Source organism: Schistocerca gregaria, chromosome 10 (assembly GCF_023897955.1).
Source record: "Schistocerca gregaria isolate iqSchGreg1 chromosome 10, iqSchGreg1.2, whole genome shotgun sequence".
In the NCBI taxonomy this organism is placed as follows: domain Eukaryota; kingdom Metazoa; phylum Arthropoda; class Insecta; order Orthoptera; family Acrididae; genus Schistocerca; species Schistocerca gregaria.
Window position 1 is genome coordinate 36,322,543 of NC_064929.1, and position 5,398 is coordinate 36,327,940.

Below are 5,398 nucleotides of genomic sequence, written 5' to 3' on the forward strand. Positions count from 1 at the left end.
AGGGTAAATGTAAGTTCCTTGATATTCGAGGGTTTCGCGATGCTGACGTCCCTTGGGCCACTTTTGTCGATCGCCATACGTCATTGGGGATTAGCATTGATCGGTGTCCCATAAAAATGGCGGCTCTTAATTGGAAATCTGTCACCGAGAAGATACAGGGGGCTCTGATGGTCCATGAGCAGCGCTCTGCTACCATTTTGCAAAAAATCAGAATTTTAGACATATACGTGTTATGTAAAGCCTATTATGTTGCTCAGCTGTTCCCCTTCCCATTATGGTGGCGAAACGGTTGCTCCAATTGTCTAGCAGGTTTATATGGAAGGGTCATCTATTCAAGTTGCGTTACGAGGTTATGACGAAACCGCGTATCTCCGGAGGCTTGGGCCTCACTGACATTACTCGCAAGGCATCTGCCTTGTACGTCCGCCGTACGACTCTAATTGTTACGCAAGAAGTGACTTCAATTACATCCAGACTTTATACTGTTGTGCGTCCGAAGAGCCTTGCTCCACCTGTCGACGTCGGTCGCCTCAATTTTAAGTTGAAACACGTCCGGGAATTTTATATTGCGGTTAGTTACCTCGGTGACGTCTTCTTGCGACGACCGGTGCCAACGACCAAGAGCTTGAGTGCCCGTTGGGAGGGGCTGGCCGGTCCCAATCCAATCGAACTGGCGTCTCCATCAGTGTCCTGGAAGAACGTCTGGAAGAATGTTAGTCGGCCGATCCACACTATGGCTGTGGCGTCCACGTGGTGTAGGGTAGTTAATGGTTTGTTCCCCACCAACGTACGACTGCACCGTATTGGTCTTTCTGAGACGGACAACTGCACTCGGTGTGGTCTCCTGGACACACTTGAGCATCGATTCATCTGCAGTGGGCACCTTGCTAATTGGATTTGGCTCAGGAAACAACTGGCTTTTGTCACTAGGACTGCCGAAACGGCTTATACCATTGACATCATCGTACGGCCCGATTCTTCCTTTTATCCGCGAACGAAGCTCAATACCGTTATGTGGTTGCTTGGACACTTCGTACATTTTGTTATTAGTTGTCATGAAGAGGATGAACACCTAACGTTTCGACAGTACATTCTTACTGCTTACTGGAACAGATTGCGCATGCCAGGACTCCGTGAAGATTTGGGAAATATGCTTAGCCTGACATTAGAAAGGGAGGGTGTTGGCTAAGGTCGCCTGTGTTAGCCGATTTCCTATATACTGTTTCTGGATTTGCCACCTTTCTGTAAACTACTTTTCTAAACCTGGACTGAAGTTTTCGTGGATATTTAAGACGAACAAGAAAAACAAACGTGAGACCAAGAACCGAGACAGTAGGGGAAAGTACGACGCCGTAGTACAGGTGACATTCGGAAACAGGACGGTGGAGTCATCGTGGCCAGGCCTCGGGTTTCGACCCCTGCCCGCTTTGTTTCCGCAGGCCTGAATCTGAGTGTCACCCCTAAATTTTAAACAATGGCATATCAAGTAATACACAAAAAAAGAAAGGAAAAATAAATTGAAACAACAAGAAAAAGATAGTAAACAAAGAAAACAAAAAAAGTGGTAGAGAATTGGTCTAATAAACCATGGGTCGTAAGTTCCATCCTCACAGGAAAAAGATAAATTTTATAAATAAGTTGGGCGTTAAAAAAAGAAAAAAAAACGTGGTAGGGCACTGGTCTAGTAAAACAGGGGTCCTAAGATCCATCCCCACTAGAGGGAGACGAATTTCGGAAATCAGTTGCGCGTCGTGGCCGTATAGCAAACAGTATCTGTGATGACGAACAATTAGCGACAAGCGTTATATTAAGAATTACTCTCAGATGTGATTAAGGCGAATGGCGCAGATAAAGCATTTGCCAAAGCGGTACAGAATAAGGTGGGACGAGGCAGTCTGAATTACATTTTATAGATGTATTTCTCACATATCTCAGAGCCCCTCGGGGTCGTCGTCGTCGTCGTCGACGACGACGACGTCGTCGCCGCCGCCGCTTCTGCAGAAGTAGCAAATGGCCATCGTAGCAAATGCGGCGAGGGACGCCCTGCCTTCGATTCCGAATGCACAAAGTGTGTGGTCTTATTTCCCAGTCTATATTTGTTCGGTCGCGTAAGAGGTTGAATGTAACGAATGGGTGGGAAAGAGCAAGGGGCAGCGGCTGTGTAGAACGAAAACACAAATCCTCAGGGGTGTGAGCGTTACGAGATGAGTCGTATGTACGTTGTACTTGGTCGTCAGTGGCCGTGTGGCCTAATAGATAAGGCGTTGGACTTCGGATCCGAAGATTGCAGGTTCGAATCCTGTCACGGTCGTGTTTTCCCAGTTCTGAAAAAGAAACATACCGTTTTAATGTAGCAATTGATCAGTACGAAACCGTCTGAATGTTGGTGTTGACCATTTTCTGCTTGGAGATGGTCTTGAGCTTGAAACACACAAAACAAGACCGTTGTTAACTAGCGAAATGGTCGGCAGAGTGCCGTCACCGCGAGTTTTGTCTGGCACTTGCACATCTAAATCAACGTCGGAAAGTAACTCGTTCAGCTTTGAGTCACATCAAGTATGTGTGTTAATTTTGACGCCGCTAGCTCAACAGATTGTCAAGCAATTCCTTTACCTCTCAGAAATGATTATGAAATAAAAGTGAAGTACGTGACGATAGTGACGTTAGGAAAACATTAGGCAGGATGGAGGCTTTCTGTATGGGACCAACCAACCCAAACGAGTACTGTGTGATATGCTACCCAGCAGGTATCCAGCGAGTTATCACGGCTTGCACAGTCGGTAGAGCGTGAGACTCTTAATCACAGGGTCGTGGGTTCGAGCCCTACGCTGGGCGGAACGGAATTTTTTTCCGGTGCAGATGTAAATTACCGTTTTTCTGATTAACGTGATGTAATGGAAATAGCAACTTTAAAATTTGCCTACGTCGCCATCAGTCGCAAGAAACTGTATTTGAAGGTGAAGGTGATTTTGTAGACATGTATGAAAGTCATGTTCTGAAGTGCAAGTGGTTTTGTTTGGAGAGAACATCGGCTACGTGTCAGATGTGTAGCCAAGCAGTAATGGGTCGCCATAGCTGCAAATATTAGTTGAAAATATGAAGTGTTCTCACCTGAAGTCTGATGATTCAGACGACCGTACGGATAAAGTACGCAAAAGTGCAACTAGGCCGCGCCTCTTTAGCTCAGTGGTAGAGCACTGGTCTAACTAACCAGGGGTCGTGAGTTCCATCCTTACAGGAGGAAGACGAATTTGGAAATGAGATGCGCGTCGTGGCTGTATAGCAAACAGTATCTGTGATGACGAACAATTAGCGACAGGCGTTTTATTAAGAATTACTCTCAGATGTGATTAAGGCGAATGGCGCAGATAAAGCATTTGCCAAAGCTGTACGGCATAAGGTTGGACGAGGCAGTCTGAATTAAATTTTATACATGTATTTCTCACAAATCTCAGAGCTTCTCGCGGTCGTCGTCGTCGTCGCCGCCGCCGTTTCTGCAGAAGTAGCAAATGGCCATCGTAGCAAATGCGGCGAGGGACGCCCTGCCTTCGATTCCGAATGCACAAAGTGTGTGGTCTTGTTTGCCAGTCTATATTTGGTCGGTCTCGTAAGAGGTTGAATGTAACGAATGGGTGGGATAGAGCAAGGGGCAGTGGCTGTGTGGAACGAAAACACAATTCCTCATGGGGTGTGAGCGTTTCGAGATGAGTCGTATATAAGTTAAACTTGGTCGTCAGTGACCGTGTGACATAATAGATAAGGCGTAGGTCTTCGGATCCGAAGATTGCAGGTTCGAATCCTGTCACGGTTGTGTTTTTCCAGTTCTGAAAAAGAAACATACCGTTTTAATGTAGCAATTGAGCAGTACGAAACGGTCTGAATGTTGGTGTTGACCATTTTCTGCTTGGAGATGGTCTTGAGCTTGAAACACACACAACAAGACCGGTGTTAACTAGCGAAATGGTCGGCAGAGTGCCGTCACCGCGAGTTTTGACTGGCACTTGCACATCTAAAACAACGTCGGAAAGTAACTCGTTCAGCTTTTGAGTCACATCATTTATGTGTGTTAATTTTGACGCCGCTAGCTCTGCAGATTGTCATGCAATTCCTTTACCTCTCAGAAATGATTATGAAATATAAGTGAAGTACGTGACGAGTGTGACGTTAGGAAAACATTAGGCAGCATGGAGGGATTCTGTATGGGACCAACCAAACCAAACGAGTACTGTGTAATCTGCTACCCAGCAGGTATCCAACGAGTTATCACGGCTAGCACAGTCGGTAGAGCATGAGACTCTTAATCACAGGGTCGTGGGTTCGAGCCCTACGCTGGGCGGAAAGGAATTTTTTTCCGCTGCAGATGTAAATTACCGTTTTTCTGATTCACGTGATGTAATGGAAAAAGCAACTTTAAAATTTGCCTACGTCTCCATCAGTCACAAGAAACTATATTTGAAGGTGAAGGTGATTTTCTAGACATGTGTGAAAGTCATGTTCTGAAGTGCAAGTGGTTTTGTTTGGAGAGAACATCGTCTACGTGTCAGATGTGTAGCCAAGAAGTGATGGGTCGCCATAGCTGCAAATATTAGTTGAAAATATGAAGTGTTGTCAGCTGAAGTCTGATGATTCAGACGACCGTACGGACGAAGTACGCAAAACTGCCGCTAGGCCCCGCCTCTTTAGCTCAGTGGTAGAGCACTGGTCTAGTATAACAGGGGTCGTGAGTTCCATCATCACAGGAGGAAGACGAATTTTGGAAATCAGTTGCGCGTCGTGGCCGTATAGCAAACAGTATCTGTGATGACGAACAATTAGCGACAGGCGTTTTATTAAGAATTACTCTCTGATGTGATTAAGGCGAATGGCGCAGATAAAGCATTTGCCAAAGCGGTACGGCATAAGGTGGGACGAGGCAGTCTCAATTACATTTTATAAATGTATTTCTCACACTCTCAGAGCCTCTCGCGGTCGTCGTCGTCGTCGCCGCCGCCGCCGCCACCGCCGCCGCCGCCGTTTCTGCAGAAGTAGCAAATGGCCATCGTAGCAAATGCGGCAAGGGACACCCTGCCTTCGATTCCGAATCCACAAAGTGTGTGGTCTTGTTTGCCAGTCTATATTTGGTCGGTCTCGTAAGAGGTTGAATGTAACGAATGGGTGGGATAGAGCAAGGTGCAGCGGCTGTGTGGAACGAAAACACAATTCCTCAGGGGGTGTGAGCGTTTCGAGATGAGTTGTATATAAGTTATAATTGGTCGTCAGTGACGGTGTGGCCTAATTGATTCTGTTTTCTGGCTCTAGCTGCCGACGCGTACGGACGTGTCACCGTTGCTGCGTGTAGACAGTGTTTCGCCAGTGTTTACCTTTGCGTTTCGGTGTTTTTGAGTTTTGTGATTTTCTT

At 46.4% G+C, this 5,398-nt stretch overlaps 1 non-coding gene across 1 annotated transcript; it reads left to right on the forward strand.

Moving 5' to 3' along the window:
- The first annotated feature begins 2,238 nt into the window (after window positions 1-2,238).
- Trnar-ucg (transfer RNA arginine (anticodon UCG)) lies at window positions 2,239-2,311 on the forward strand. Its single transcript has one exon. It is a non-coding gene; the product is annotated as a tRNA-Arg (tRNA).
- Window positions 2,312-5,398: the final 3,087 nt, after the last annotated feature.